The sequence below is a fragment of the Syngnathus floridae genome, chromosome 12 (genome assembly GCF_059516105.1).
Source record: "Syngnathus floridae isolate MCC-2025c chromosome 12, RoL_Sflo_1.0, whole genome shotgun sequence".
NCBI lineage: Eukaryota > Metazoa > Chordata > Actinopteri > Syngnathiformes > Syngnathidae > Syngnathus > Syngnathus floridae.
In genome coordinates, this window is record NC_142424.1 from 13813066 (window position 1) to 13829526 (window position 16461).

The 16461-nt window shown below is 44.3% G+C and overlaps 1 protein-coding gene across 6 annotated transcripts in view; it reads left to right on the forward strand.

The window, feature by feature from the left end:
• The first annotated feature begins 309 nt into the window (after window positions 1-309).
• The window catches only part of fbxw2 (F-box and WD repeat domain containing 2), a 79706-nt gene continuing 63554 nt past the window's right edge, over window positions 310-16461 (forward strand). Inside the window, exons 1-3 of one of the 6 annotated variants that reach the window (XM_088391406.1) lie at window positions 310-725; window positions 4512-4954; window positions 6084-6264. The gene's annotated coding sequence lies outside the window, so the exon portion shown is untranslated. Of the gene's footprint in view, window positions 774-4511; window positions 4955-6083; window positions 6265-11966; window positions 12165-16461 lie in introns of those variants that run through there. The other 5 variants (XM_088391407.1, XM_088391405.1, XM_088391409.1 and 2 more) reach the window with 5 other exon arrangements.

The following is a 16461-nucleotide window of genomic DNA, read 5'->3' on the forward strand; positions in this document are numbered from 1 at the left end:
TAGGTTGGTCGACACCTCTTGCTAATTTATTTGGGGACGCCTGGAGTAAATCATTCTATTTTCCACTGACTGGAAGTACTGCACAAGAGCAGTCTACTGTTGTAAGATGGCCGACCAATGACAACAGAATGAAGTCAATCTATAGTAGTGTGTGTGTGTGTGTGTGTGTGTGTGTGTGTGTGTGTGTGTGTGTGTGTGTGTGTGTGTGTGTGTGTGTGTGTGTGTGTGTGTGTGTGTAGGGGGGGGGGGGTTATGATCTTTGTATCTGCATAAATTTGTTTCACTTTTTTTAGATACATTATTTTAAACATTACTGTAATTCATCTTTTCGCTAAGACCAGAATTCGGGACGCTCGGGATCATTGCTCCATCTACCGTAACGAATCTGTCCATGTGTAGAAGAAAATTGTTGCTCCCGTGAAAAGCCCTGCAACAGTAGCCAGTGAAACAGTTCACCATCCTCAAACATAAAAATCTAGAATTCACCCAGTGTATTTAGTTGTAATAGCATCTGGATATATATGAGGCGCTATGCCACTAGATGCATTATGTGACGTTTTCTGTAAGGAAAGAATGCTGGCGTGGTGGACAGCAAACGATACCAACGAAGCTAGCTTACTTGAAAAAGCATTTGAACTTGACTACTGCCAGGTTACCTTCCAGCTGAATACTATATTAAGTAAATGAACTATGGCTAAGGTGGCGATAAGGATTTCTCCAATCCGGTTAGTACATATTTTGTATCAACATTTCCACAGTTAGACAAGTAGACGGTAAGCTGTTTTTACTGACGAGAAAATGGTCTTTGTGGAACTGTTCTTACGTTGTCATGTTCATCACTCTGCATTTGCCACTACGCACCCAAGTCGCTACACTCATGTCCTAGACTATAGTAGTTTAAATCTCACGGCAGTGTTTGCTGTGTTATGGTTTGTTGTGTGCTAGTCATGGTAAGACGTCGAAAACATTGAATTAGGCATTCATCTGTCAGCGATAACATTTTACTAGTTGAAATTTACTTTCATAAGAAGCTCGGAAATGCAATTTATTTAAGGTATTCAGTAGTTTTTAAAATATATAGTCATAATAATATTGTAATTTGAAACCAGAAGTGTCGTCTTGTACTGCAACGTTTTCTCTCACAAACCATTGATAATATTTCACATAGATTTGACCTCCTAATATTCATAAAATTACTAAAATTAAGTAATAAAAAGTAATTAGTAAGTTAAGCAGTAAAAGTCAAGGAATAATGTAACTAATGTCACTTAAAAGTAATTTATATTTTTGGAAGTAGTTAATTTGCAGTGACCAACAACTCTATTATTACTCTGTTGTGAATGGCTCTGATTGGTCAGTTGCTGGAGCGAGGAATTTGGGCCTGCCGTGAATTGGCAATTTATTGTGATAACGGTAGGTTCAGTGTTGGGAAAGTTCTCTCATTTTTTATAATCTCTGGGGACTTTTATCATGCTACCTTAGATGCTACTTGGCCCGTACTCCATTAGGCTGTTGACTGTCCTATGAGAAACAACAGGACTATTAACCTACTGTATGTTAATGTGAGGGATGCATACACTGCCACACCCCTGTCCCCATTGGGGAAGTCGGACCACAACCTGGTTCACCTACAGCCTAAGTACGCCCGCCTGTTCTGAAGGCAACCGGTTATGACTCGCACCATCAGGAGGTGGTCCCCTGAGATGGAAAGTGCACTTTGACTCCACTGACTGGAATATGCTGCTTGATCCATACGGTGAGGACGATGAGTTGCTGACCCTGACAACACAGCATCACTGCTCCTTGCGTCCCTCCGTCCCCCCATCTTGGCACATGCCATCACTGCGGACCAGGTCAGCCGACAGCTGAGGAAACTTCATCCCAGGAAAGCAGCAGGCCCCGACAAGGTGTGTCTAATACTACTGAACTGGGGGAGCCACTGTAATGAGTCTTAAACCTCAACCTGTGACCACGGAGCGTGCCTACACCATGGAAGATATCTTGCATCACACCGGTCATCGCCCCCTAGACAACACAGTATCACCACCCCTTGCCTCCCCCTGCCCCCCCATCTCGACACATGCCCTGTCACACATCACCGTGGATCAGATTCAAGAGTTTTTATTCGCCATGTTTGAACGTGCCAAACAAGGAATTTGACTTCGGTAAATCATAGCCTCTGTTCAACATTTAGTATTTCACATAACATGTGAAAAATGGCAGATATTCTCAAACATCCCCTGATCTTAAACTCCCAAGAGGGCAAGGAAAAACTCAAAACTCCAGCTAGGGGAAATGAGAAACCTTGAGAAGAGACCACAGATGGGAGGTTCCCTCTTCTAGGAAACCAGGCTGCAATGGATGCAGAGAGGACACATAGTAAAAACAGTGTAGACAATTCAAAAAAGGTGTGGAGAGCAGAATGTTATTGCACAGTAATGACTCTGAGACTCTAAGAGTGGTGTGAGTTCATCAGAGCAACAGCCTGGGGGAAGAAGCTGTCTCTGTGTCTGCTGGTTTTGGCGTACAGAGCTCTATAACACCGTCCGGAGGGGAGTAGTTCAAACAGTCGGCAACCTGGGTGAGAAGGGTCTGTAGAGATGTTACTTGCACGTTTCCTGGTACTGGACAGGTACAAGTCTTGGATAGATGGGAGGTTGATTCCAATTATCTTTTCTGCAGTCCTGATTGTCTGTTGCAGTCTGTGCTTGTCTTGTTTGGAGGCTGATCCAAACCAGACAGTGATGGAGGTGCAGAGAACCGACTGGACGATGGCAGTGTAGAAGGTCTTCAGCAGCTCCTGCGGCAGATTGAACCATATGTGTACAATGACTTTTTTTAGTTTTATAGGGGTACGGCAGCATTTGAAGAAAAAAAGAAGGCCTCCTTTTAGTCCTCCTCTTGCTGGGTGCGTTAGCACCTTTATTTGCCACAGACACGTAAATGCCTTTCTTGCATGTCAAGCACTCGGCTTCATAAGGGTAACGACCTTGTTGAAACCACGGGAATTATTTTTATTCAACTTCTCCGTGAATGTGCATTTTCGTTTCGGCATTGCTTCTAAACACTTGGTGGAGAGTGTAGACTGGCCAGCCCACCCTACTTTGTAGCAAAGTGACTAGATTTGAGGAGAAGGGCGTAACTTATTTGCGAACGATACAGAAAAACCTGGAATTGAGTGAAATGGAACGGAGTGCCAATTCTATTGACAATGTACTGTACTAGTATTATGTTTGAGGCAGTCCCACAAAATCCCGGACAATTTCGAAATTCCCCCGGATATCTTTTTCTAGGGCTCAAAAGTAGGACATGTGCGAGAAAAAGAGGACATCTGGTCACCCTAGCTCAGGGGTCGGCAACCCAAAATAATAATAACCATATTGACCCCCCCCTGTCTGGAGCTGCAAAAATCTAAAATATTCAAGATTCAAGAGTTTTTATTCGCCATGTTTGAGCGTGCTAAACAAGGAATTTGGCTTCGGTACATCACAGCCTCTGTTCAACATTAGGTGACTAACAACACTCAGGACATGTGAAAAATGACAAATATTTTCCAACATCCCCTGATCTTAAACTCCCTGGAGGGCAAGGAAAAACTCAAAACTCCAGCGAGGGGAAATGAGAAACCTTGAGAAGAGACCACAGATAGGAGGGTCCCTCTTCCAGGATGACCAGGCTGCATAGGATGCAGAGAGGACACATAGTACAAACAGTGCAGACAATTCAAAAAAAGGTGTGGAGAGCAGGATGTTATTGCACAACAATGACTCTTGAGACTCTAAGAGTGGTGTGAGTTCATCAGAGCAACAGCCTGGGGGAAAGAAGCTGTCTCCGTGTCTACTGGTTTTGGTGCAGAGAGCTCTATAACGCCGTCCGGAGGGGAGTAGTTTAAACAGATTGCAACCTGGTTGAGAAGGGTCTTTAGAGATGTTACTTGCACGTTTCCTGGTCCTGGACAGGTACAAGTGTTGGATAGATGGGAGGTTGATTCCAATTATCTTTTCTGCAGTCCTGATTGTCCGTTGCAGTCTGTGCTTGTCTTGTTTGGAGGCCGATCTAAACCAGATCCAGATCAGACGACAGCTGAGGAAACTTCATCCCTGGAAGGCAGCAGGCCCGGACAAAGTTTGTCAAAGACTGCTTAAAACCTGCGCTGCTGAACTGGGGGAGCCACTGCATTGGATCTTCAACCTCAGCCTGCATCTAGGGAGAGCGCCTACCCTGTGGAAGACGTCTTGCATCACACGAATCTCTAAATAGTGACCTGAATGACCTTTGGCCGGTTGCGCTTACTTCGCACCTGATGAAGACATTGGAGAGGATCTTCCTCAGTCTTCTCAGACCCCTTTACCTGCTGCCATTCATCCCCTCCCCCACCGTCTGTTGTCTTCCGGGTTAGAGCAATGCTGGCGTCTGATCTGTTGACTACCGCTTCTGTCCCGGACCGTGTCTGTTACTTGTTTTTCGTTTTCCCATTTTCAGTGCGCCCGTCTCTTCTTTTATTTTTCTAGTGTTGTCTTCCGTCCATCTCGCATCTCTGCAGTTCCACTCGCACCTATATATTTCCTCTCCCTCGGACTACCAGATATGTTAGCCAGCTAGCCAACAGCCAGCTGGACCCTCCTGCCTCCCGGCTCTGAGCCTGTGGCTGCTTGCTCTGGACTCGACAACAACTCTGACCCAGCTCTCTGGCCATCCGGCCGGCATCCTCCGGAGGAGCTTCCACTCCCTGCGAGCTTGCCAGCCATGGCTCAGCTGTGTGCCACCTCTGGGGCCTGCCGTTTGTGCGGGTACAGTCGGGGTCAACCAACATCACCACCCAGGTTACTGCTGCTTCCACACAAAGCTGGGATCCTTCGCTGTCGCCGCTACATCTGGACTTCCCCGACGGCTCACCCATCCTCTCTTTCTGAGAGGATCCCTCTGCCAAGAAAAGCGGTGCCGCACAGCAGCGGTACGCAACCTTTTTACTAACAAGTGTATAAGTGCATTTGACTTCACAAAAATCACAACAAATCCATAGATTCGACCTAAATAAGATAAGAAAAGTAGATACTACATCAGTAATTTGCCGATTACTGTTATTTACAGACATGGTTCAACATTAGTAAATTATTAAACCTCTCAAAAACAAAACAAAGTTCATGCTATTTTGAAGAAGAAAGCTGGCTTCAGGAAACAAAGTCAAATCTAAACAGCTCTACAATTGAAAGAGTTAATGAAAATAAGATGTTTGTACTCGTAGTGGATTACCTCTTAGGATAGAAACCACATATTGTACATGTAAACAAGAAATTAGCAAAAAGCATATCTGTCCTATTGAGGCTACAGAATAAGTTAACACATCAACTTTATAAATAGTCTATTTGCCGCCATTAGAACCACATCTATACTATTGTGCTGAAGTTGGGGGTCACACTAATAGATCTTCACTGAAACCTCTTTTCAAACTGAACAAACAAGCAACAATAATTCTATTTTAACCTTTCCACTCAAACTGACTTTTTTTTTTTTTAACTCTTGAATACTTAAGATCCAGGACCTAGTCAAATATATTACATTACAAAACATGTACAAAGCTTTCAAAAAATTGTTGCCTGAAAATATCAAATGTGTATTCAAACTAAGAAAAATAATTTTGGCCTCAGAGTGTTAATGTCTGAGCAGCCGCAGATAGACCCTACACTCCAAAGTCACACGTTCATAGTTAGTGGTGTTAAATAAACTGTGGACCATTTACATACTAAAATAAAGACGTCTGAGAATCCGAAGGTCTTCAAAAGAAAAATAAGTGTTTTTTTTTTTTTTTTTTTGATCAACCGATACCAGGGTTACTATGACGTGAACATAACATAATGCTCTGTGGGCTATGTCTGTAGCTAGATACAAAATCTGATTAGATATGAGTCATGAAATCAGCTGAAGTCAGCTCCAGCATGCCCGCGACCCTTGTGAGAAAAAGCGGTTCAGAAAATGGATGGATGGTGTTGGATTTGGTCCACAATTTGGGAAGCACGCGAATCGCACTTTATCGCAACAGCCACAGCCAATTCACTCACTGCATGCTCGTTTTATTTCTTCAGGAAAAGAATAAGACACCGTAACAAAAATTAGACTTGGTTGAGTTCAATCCACCACCCAGCTCGCGGTACCTGCCTCCATCTGTCAGTGGATCACCAGCTTCCTGACCAACAGGAGACAGCAAGTGAGGCCGGGGACCATCACATCCGACACCCAGATCACCAGCTCTGGCGCCTCCCGGGGGTGCGTACTCTCCCCACTGCTCTTCTCTCTCTATACCAACGATTGCTCTCCAGGCGACTCTTCTGTGAAGCTCCTGAAGTATGCGGACGACACCACTCTCATCGGACTGATCCGGGTCGGTGACGAAACTGCATACAAACAGAAAGTGGAGCAGCTGGTCCACTGGTGCAGCCAAAACCACCTGGACCTGTACCCGCTCAAGACCGTGAAGATGACAGTGGACGTCAGGAGAGACCGTTCGCTACTTCCACCCCTCACCATCCTCAGTAATGCGATTCCCACCACAAACACCTTTAAGTTCCTGGGATCCACAATCTCCCGGGACATGAAATGGACCAGCCACATAGACTCTGACCGGAAGAAGGCCCAGCAGAGGTTGTATTTTCTGAGACAGCTCAGGAAGTTCAACCTGCCACAGGAGCTGCTGAAGACCTTCTACACTGCCATCATCCAGTCTATCCTCTGCACCTCCATCACTGTGTGGTTTGGATCGGCCACCAAACAAGACAAGCACAGACTGCAACAGACAATTAGGTCTGCGGAAAAGATAATCGGGAACAAGCTTCCATCTATCCAGGACTTGTATCGGTCCAGGACCAGGAAACGTGCAAGTAACATCTCTGCAGACCCTTCTCACCCAGGACACAGTCCGTTCAAACTCCTCTTCGGACATCGTTACAAAGCGATGTACGCCAAAACCAGCAGACACAAACACAGCTTCTTCCCTTAGGCTCACCGATACTCTGACATCATACATCAGCTTTTGTGAGGACTTCGGTGTGCAGACTAAGACCTTCTAAACGTGCAACAACAACAAACCATGGTTTACACCAAACCTGAGGATGCTGCGCAAAGCCAAGGAGGAGGCCTACAAGGGTGGAGACTGTGACCTATTCAGGCAGGCCAGGAACACACTGACCCAAGAGATCAGGAAAGCTAAAAGGAGCTATGGGCAGAGTTTGGAGAAACACCTCTCTGCCAATCCTGATGTCTTATCAGTGTGGAAAGGCCTGCAGAGCATCACGGGCTTCAAGAGACCACCCCCCCCCCGTCCTGTGGAGAACCCAAGGCTTGCAAACCAGCTAAACATGTTTTACTGCAGGTTTGAACGGTCCAGCCACACAATGAGACCTCCTGCATCACAATCAACTTCCACACCTCCCCCCACAACCCCCTGTTCACACCTCCATCGCCGTTATCACCTACTCTTGCTCTTTCAGAAGCCGCGCCCGCACTTCAGATCCGCGAGGAGGAGGTGTGTTAGATTTTCCGGAGACAGAAGGTCAGGAAGGCACCAGGCCCAGACAGCGTGTCCCCATCCTGCCTGAAAGTCTGTGCTGAACAGCTGGCAACCACCTTTGCACAGATCTTCAACTGTTCCATGGAGCTATGTGAGGTGCCGTCGTGCTTCAAAAGCTCAACCATTGTACCGGTGGCCAAGAAACCCACCATCACAGGATTGAATGACATCTGTGGTCATGAAATCCTTTGAGAGGCTAGTGTTGAGGTACCTGAAGGACATCACGGGCCCCCTGCTCAACCCCCTGCAGTTTGCCTACCGGGCAAACAGGTCGGTGGACGATGCAGTTAACATGGGGCTGCACTACACCCTGTGCCACCTAGACACCCCAGGGACGTACGCCAGGATCCTGTTTGTGGACTTCAGCTCGGCATTCAACACCATCGCTCCCAACACCCTCCACCAGAAGCTCATCCAGTTTGCGGTGCCTGCCTCCACCTGTCAGTGGATCACCAGCTTCCTGACTAACAGGAGACAGCATGTGAGGCTGGGGACCATCACATCCGACACCCAGACCACCAGCACTGAGGCCCCCCAGGGGTGGGTACTCTCCCCAGTGCTCTTCTCTCTCTACACCAACGATTGATTGCTCCTCAGGCGACAAATCTGTGAAGCTTCTGAAGTATGCGGACAACACTACTCTCATCAGACTGATCTGGGACAGTGACAGAAGGTGGAGCGGCTGGTCCACTGGTGCAGCCAAAACCACCTGGAGCTGAACCCGCTCAAGACCGTGAAGATGACAGTGGACTTCAGGAGAGACCCTTCGCCACTTCCACCCCTCACCATCCTCAGTAATGCTACTCCCACCACAGACACCTTCAAGTTCCTGAGATCCACAATCTCCCAGGACCTGAAATGGACCAGCCACATAGACTCTGTCTGGAAGAAGGCCGAGCAGAGCTTGTACTTTCTGAGACAGCTCAGGAAGTTCAACCTGCCACAGGAGCTGCTGAAGACCTTCTAGACTGCCATCATCCAGTCTATCCTCTGCACCTCCATCACTGTCTGGTTTGGATCGGCCCCCTAACAAGACAAGCACAGACTGCAACAGACAATCAGGTCTGCGGAAAAGACAATCGGGACCAACCTCCTATCCAAGACTTGTACCTGTCCAGGACCAGGAAACATGCAAGTAACATCTCTGCAGACCCTTTCACCCAGGTCACAGTCTGTTCAAACTACTCCCCTCCGGACGGCGTTACAGAGCGCTGTACGCCAAAACCAGCTGACACAGCTTCTTCCCCCAGGCTGTCGTTGTGATGAACTCACACCACTCATAGAGACTCAGAGACATCACTGTGAAATAACATCCTGCTCTCGTCACTTACATGTTGTTAGTTACCTGAATGTTGTCAGTCACTTAAATGTTGTACAGAGGCTGCAATCAACCGGAGTCAAATTCCCTGTTTGGCATGCACAAGCTTGGTCAATAAAGCTGATTCTGATTCTGAATCATAATTCTCTCTCTTTTCAGGAAAAATACGATATAGCTGGGCTTTTCGTCCGACAATGCTTACGAGCAGAAAATCGGCATTCTGAGAAAGCAATGACAAAGTTCCTTGATCAGCTTATGTATGTTCAGTTGCCGGTGGGGGCTGAGTTTGACTAGTGACGATTCCATGGGGGTGGGGGCAAGTTCGATGAGAGTTGATTCCCTAGGAGTGGGGGGTAGCGAGGGGCGATTCGGTGTGTGTGTGGGGTTGACTTGGCGGGGTCTGATTTTTTCGTCCACCTGCTTCCAGTCTTTCGGCCTTGGTGATCATCCTTTGGCTGGTTCTTGGCTGTTCCTCTCCTGCCACTCTCCCTCTGGCACCTCTGCTGGTTTTATCTCCAAGTACTGTATTTTCTGCACTATAAGGCGCACTGGATTATAATGCACACCTCGATTAAATTTTTTATTTTAGAAATTCATTCATATATAGGGCACGCCGTATTAAAAGGCGCATAGAATAGAAGATACTGCATCAAACTGGGGTTGACTGAGGTTGTGCTAAAGGGAATGTCAACCCAGCTCCCTTTCCGTATGAAAGTGATACGGTTTGGCTTCTCCAGCAACCCCACTCGCTTTTTATGATCATAAACGTACTTTAGTTTAGCGAGTGCGTGCGTTGATGCGTAATGCGTTGATTAGCTCCTTAGCTTTGGTGTCTATGTGCTGCGGTGAGTGGGGGGCAGTTCACTGTTATTGCCTCCTGTTAGGCTTACCTGCATGTCAATCAAGCGATGGGATGAAAATGATACGTTTGGCTTCTTACTTGGTCAAGCAACCCCACTCATTTCTGATCGTCATAAACTTTAGTTTAAAAGAAAGACGCGAGTGCGTGCGTTGATGTAATGCGTTGATTAGCTTCTTAGCTTTGGTGTCTATGTGCTGCAGTGAAGGTGGGGGGAGGGGTCACTGTATGCTCAACTCACTGTGATTGCCTCTCGATAAGCTTACCCTGATTGACTGAAACCTTTATTGTCCCCTCTGGGGAAAATTAGTTGTCAAACAGCTCGTGACATTTAAAAAGAGAAAGACAAACAGAAAAAAAAAAGTTCACAACGCAATAAATATAACACACTGCTGGTCCAATAACATGCAGTGCAAGCTGGTAGTTTACTAAAGTGCATCATGTGCAGATAAAAAGTCTCAAGTCTCTAGCTCCAGGTCTCCCCGCGCCTCCGGGCCTGATTGTAGAGTGGGAGTGCAGCTGGAATAAACGACTGTCCAAATCTCTTTGTGCTCTGACGGGGAAGGACAAATATGTTGCTGAATTTGCTCCTCATCCCCGTCAGCTCGATGTGCAGTGGATGGGAGGGATTGGCCAACATGGCCGCCAGTTTTTTCCCCATCCTCTGTTCGACCACTGTCTCCACGCTGTCCAACCCGGTCCCCACCACAGACCTGGCCTTCTTCACTATCTTGTTCAGCCTGGTCACGTCCCTGGCACAGATCTTGCCTCCCCAGCAGGCCCCGGTGAAGAACAGGACACTGGAGACCACTGACTGATAAAACGTTCTCAGTAGCCTATTACAAACATTGAACAACCTCAGCCTTCTCAGGAAAAACATCCTGCTCTGCCCCTTCCTGATAAGAGCCTCGGTGTTGTCGGACCAGTCCAGTTTGTTGTTAAAGTGTACCCCCAGGTACCAGTAGGAGTCCACTCTTTCAACTTCCACTCCCTTGATGGTGATAGGGGCTGAGGTCCATTTCTTCCTCCTAAAATCCACCACCAACTCCTTGGTTTTGCTGATGTTGAGCAGAAGGTGGTTGATATCGCACCACTTCACAAAGTTCTCCATCAGGGCCTTGTACTCCTCCTTATTGTCTGTGATATAGCCCACAATAGAGGATGTCAATCAAGCGATGGGATTAAAGTGATTCGGTTTGGCTTCTTACTTGGTCGAGCAACCCCACTCAATTTTGCTGGTTATAAACTTTCTTTAGTTTAAAAGAAAAATGCGAGTGCATGCGTTGATGCGTAATGCGTTGATTAGCTTCTTAGCTTTAATGCCGGGCTTGCTGCGGTGAGGGAGGGGGGGTTCACTGTGACTGCCTTCGATAGGCTTACATGTATGTCAATCAAGCGATTCTAACATACAGAAAAAAATAATAATTTAAATGTCATGCGATCGACCAGGAGTAGCTTACTTCGGTGACACCTCTGACCACGGTTGCCGTAATGCTGAAAGCGAAGTGACCTTGTAATTTACTCGTCGTACTAAAAGGTACTGAAACGTTGGCTGAGTGCTGTGTACAACGAGTACGGATCAACAAATTCATCAATTGATCCATATATAAGGCGCTCTGCATTATAAGGCGCACTGTGGTTTTTTGAGTAAATTTTAAGTTTTTAAGTGCACCTTATAGTGCAGAAAATACGGTATACTTTCTGTAAACATTTTCCGCCTTTTTTGCACAACCGACCTTCTGCATACATCCACTCTACCCTCTGTCACACATCATCCATTCATCATCCTGTCAATTTGTCATTTTGTACGGAATTACGTGAACTTTTGGGTGTGACATAAACTGTTAGCCAGGACGTGAACTTGTGATCATGCTGCATTCAGCAATTTCATTAGTACTCGATTCGTTAATGTTTCCTGAGTATTTCCATGCAAAGCTTTTACCACTTACCATGCATTTGTCTATTTTTTTCTCATTCCATGCACTTACTTACTTTGTCACATTTTCAGTTAATCGTGCTTCCAACTAGGGTTGTCACAAGAACCGATACTTCCGGTACCAATTCAGTACCAACACGCAAAAAATACGTAGATTCCTGTTTTTTTTGTGGTACCGTCAAAACCGAATATTTAACTTTTCACTTTGGCAGCTGTGTCGATTTTTGCCGGAACTGAAAGGGGCAGTATACGCATGCGAGCAGCACGGAGCAACAGTCAGCGGCGCTGAAGAAGAAGAAAAATTCTGTCTTTCATAACAATGGCTTCAGCAAGTGGGAGTGGAAGTCCAACACGCCGGCTTGTAGAGAAGCCAGCTCACTCAGAGTTGTGTGGAAATATTTTGCATTAGAGGCAGATGCAACCGGAGCAATTATAGATTCGAACAAGCCAACATGCAAAAAATGCTTGCGAGGTTTCCACACCAAAGGTAAAGTTGGAAATTATTTACTTGATGTGACTTGAAGGCTCCATGCCACTGCTGTTCTTTTTTAATGTCTATAGTTGAATATTGTTATTTATTATCTGTCTTGCTTGTTTTTATAGATGTGTGGCTTGAAGGCTTCATGCCACTGATGCTATATTTTAATGTATAAAGTTTAAGCAGTTTTAAATAAATTAGTGATTTTAAAAGTACAGGCCTGTCTCAGAAAATTAGAATATTGTGATAGTTCTTTATTTTCGGTAATGCAATTAAAAAACCAAAAATGTCATACATTCTGGATTCATTACAAATCAACTGAAATATTGCAAGGCTTTTATTATTTTAATATTGCTGATTATGGCATACAGCTTAAGAAAACTCAAATATCCTATCTCAAAATATTAGAATATCATGAATAAGTAGTATACTAGTAGGGTATTCAACTAATCACTTGAATCGTCTAATTAACTCGAAACACCTGCAAGGGCTTCCTGAGCCTTGAAAAACACTCAGTTTGGTTCAGTAAACTAAATCACAAGTATGGGGAAGACTGCTGATCTGACTGTTGTCCATCAGGAGGGTAAGACACAAAACATTTTCTCAAAGAGCAAGCTGTTCACTGAGTGCAGTTTCAAAGCACATCCACAAAAAGTCTGTTGGGAGGGCGAAATGTGGCAGGAAACGCTGCACAACCAAGAGAGATGACCGCAGCTTTAACAGCATTGTCAAGAAGAGTCGCTTCCAGAATTTGGGGGAACTTCAAAGACAGTGGACTGAAGCTGGAGTCCAGGTATCAAAAGCCACTGTTCACAGACGCGTCTGGGAAATGGGCCACAATAGCCGTATTCCCATGGTCAAGCCACTTCTGAACTCAAGACAACGGAAGAACTGTCTGACTTGGGCTATAGAAAAGAAGCACTGGACAGTTGCAGAGTGATCCAAAGTCCGCTTTTCAGACAAAAGCAAGTTTTGTATTTCATTTAGAAGTCAAGGCGCCAGAGTCTGAAGAAAAGGCTGGAGAGGAGCAAAATCCAAGTTGCTTGAAATCCAGTGTGAAGTTCCCACAGTCAGCAATGGTTTGGGGAGCCATGTCAGCTGCTGGTGTTGGTCCACTGTGTTTCATCAAGTCCAGAGTAAATGCAGATTTTAGAACACTACATGCTTCCGTCTGCTGAAAAGCTCCATGGAGATGGTTTCATTTTCCAGCATGATCTGGCACCTGCCCACAGTGCCAAAACCACCAGAAATGGTGTACTGACCCTGGCATTACTGTCCTCGATTGGCCTGCCAATTTCCCTGACCTGAACCCCATAGAGAATTTGTGGGGTATTGTGAAGGAGAAGCTGAAAGACACCAGACCCAACAATGCAAATGACCTAAAGGCCGCTATTTAAGCATCCTGGGCATCTATAACACCTCAGCAATGCCACAGGCTGATTGCCTCCATGCCACGCCGCATTGATGCAGTAATCCGTGCAAAAGGATTCCAACCAAGTACTGAGTGCATGAATGGACATTTTCAAATGTTTGATTTTGTTTTGCTGTCACAAATCTTTTTTTTTTACTTGGTCTGAGGAAATATTCTAATATTTTGAGATAGGATATTTGAGTTTTCTTAAGCTGTAAGCCATAATCAGTAATATTAAAATAATAAAAGACTTGCAATATTTCAGTTGATTTGTAATGAATCCAGAATGTATGACATTTTTGTTTTTTTAATTGCATTACAGAAAATAAAGAACTTTATAACAATATTCTAATTTTCTGAGACAATTCTGTTTGTGTATTCTGTTGTATTGTTGTTTTTTACCGTGGTACCGAATTAGTATCGAGAATCGTGGAAAATCACAGGTATTGGTGCCAACTACTGAAATTCTGGTATCGTGACAACCCTACTTCCAAACATATAACCTCTGTCCAAGGCTGGCGTCTAGCGTTAGGCAACATACGACGTCACATCAAGCATGAGGGAAAACACAAGATATAATCAAGCTTTCAGCATTCTTAGACGCCCTTGGCAATGTCCGTAATTTAGAAAAACATCTAGCATGCATTGAACAGTTTAAAAGGTCATTAAGCTATTCAGGCAATATACCCAAAATTATTTGTTATTTCAAAGTACACAAGAATACAGATCAGATCATGAAGTTATAAAAACATTTCTCTTGACCACTTAGTTGATCACATAGTATCAAAAAAATGTCTAGTTATGTCATCTTTATCGATTTGGTGTGGAGGGATAATTATATGCTTACAATTTTTCTTTTATTGATTTTTTGTGTAAATATAATTGTGTGCCTATGTACTTTAATCAATGAGGTGTGAGCATATCTGTGTTTGTAGCTAGGTGGGACTTTTTGGAACCCATTTTCTTCAATAGGCTTGTGGCCCTGGGGCATTTGTGTGGCGCAGCAGAAATCGCCGTATCCTGCAGAAGATTAATTGGATCACATTTAATGAACATACTAAAGAATGAAATATTGCTGGTGTATATAATTTGTAATGCCAGTCTTGTTTTTTTTTGTGTGAAACTAAAACAAAATCGAGGTGTATATACCGTATTTTTCGCACCATAAAGCACACTGGATTATAAGGCGCACCCTCATTGAATTTTTTATTTTAGAAATGATTTCATATATAGGGCGCACCGGATTAAAAGGCACATAAAATAGAAGCTATACTGCAACAAACTGAGGTTGACTAGGGTTGCGGTATGCATCCACTAGCCAATAACCAATGAGCCCTCTGTAAACAATCGCGTTTCTCAAACTATCTCCCATAAAATGATCGGAACTGACTAAAGTTCGATCTAACACGTTGGTACTGCTTACTTATGTTTCCCTTCCATATCGATCGGTAAATTTACTCAAAACATTAATGGGGCAGCCCATTTTGAAATGAAATAGCCTCGTACATATACCAGCTATCATAGCATTAGCCACCCGCAAACTCCCATGAGCCTCAGCTCGCAGACTCCCATGAGCCTCAGCAAAGTGTTGTGGCAGCCCCCTGTAAACAATCACGTTTCTCAAATTCTCTCCCATAAAAGTGATCAGAACCGACTAAAGACTGATTTAACACATTGGTGCTGCTTATTTATGATTCCGTTGGATATTGATTCGTAAACGTACTTGAAAATATTAATGGAACAGCCTTTTGGATTTTGTCCACAATTTAGGGAGCGCGCTATCTGCGCCTCACGGCAAAAGCCATTGCCAATCACTTGTTATCCAATTTACTCACTGCGTGCTCGTTTGGTTTCTTCAGATTTAGGAAAATGCTAAGACACTGAAGCAGAAATTAGACTTACACAGGTTGGTTGAGTTCAATCACAATTGTTGTTCAGAAAGCTCTGTCTTCAGGAAAGTACAATACAGCGCTGGGCCTTTCAAGAGCGGAAAGTCTCCATTCAGAAAAGGCAACATTCAACGTTTTTTGGTCAGCTTATATTCAGTTGCACATGCCAGTGTGGGCCGAGTTTGATGGGTGATGAGTCTTTGGTGCAGGGCAAGTTCGCAGGAGAGTCTGATTCCATGGGAGTGGGTGCTGGTTCGGTGAGAGCTGGTTCCGTGGGGTTGGGTGCTGATTATGGGCGATTCGATGGGTGGGGGCTGTTGTTTTCCTTTCCGTCTTTCAGCCTTGACGATCATCTTTGGCTGGGCTGTCTCCCTCTGACACCTGCTGGTTTTATCTGCAAGTGACCTTCCTGTAAACATTCTCCTCCATTCTTACACATACACTGTCTCACCTAATTCTTTCATCATTCTTTCAATTTTGTCATTTTGTATGAAATTATGTGAGCTTTTGGCTGTGACATCATTAATCTATTACTGTTCCCTGACTATGCAAAGTTTGTTCTTCTGATCTCCATGTACTTGCTTACATCATCATATTCTTAGTTTAATCATGATTTCAACCATATCTTTTCTTTGTTAGGCAAAATATTTCCCTCTGTCCAGAACGTTCAGTAGTAATCGAAAACTGGCGTCTAGCATTAGTCAAAACATAAGATACAATCAAGTACTGAACATTTTTAGACGACTTTGGCAGTGTCCGTGATTTAGAAAATCATCAGGCATGCATTAAACATTTCCTTAAGGGTGCTTAAGCTATTCAGGCAATATATCAAAAAACATTTATTTCAAAGTGCTCAGAAATATATATATATATATATATATATATATATATATATATATATATATATATATATATATCAGATCATAAAGTTATAAAAACCTTTCTCATTACCACTTATCAAAAATGTCTAGTTATGTCTTCTTTATTGATTTGGTGTGTAGGTAGA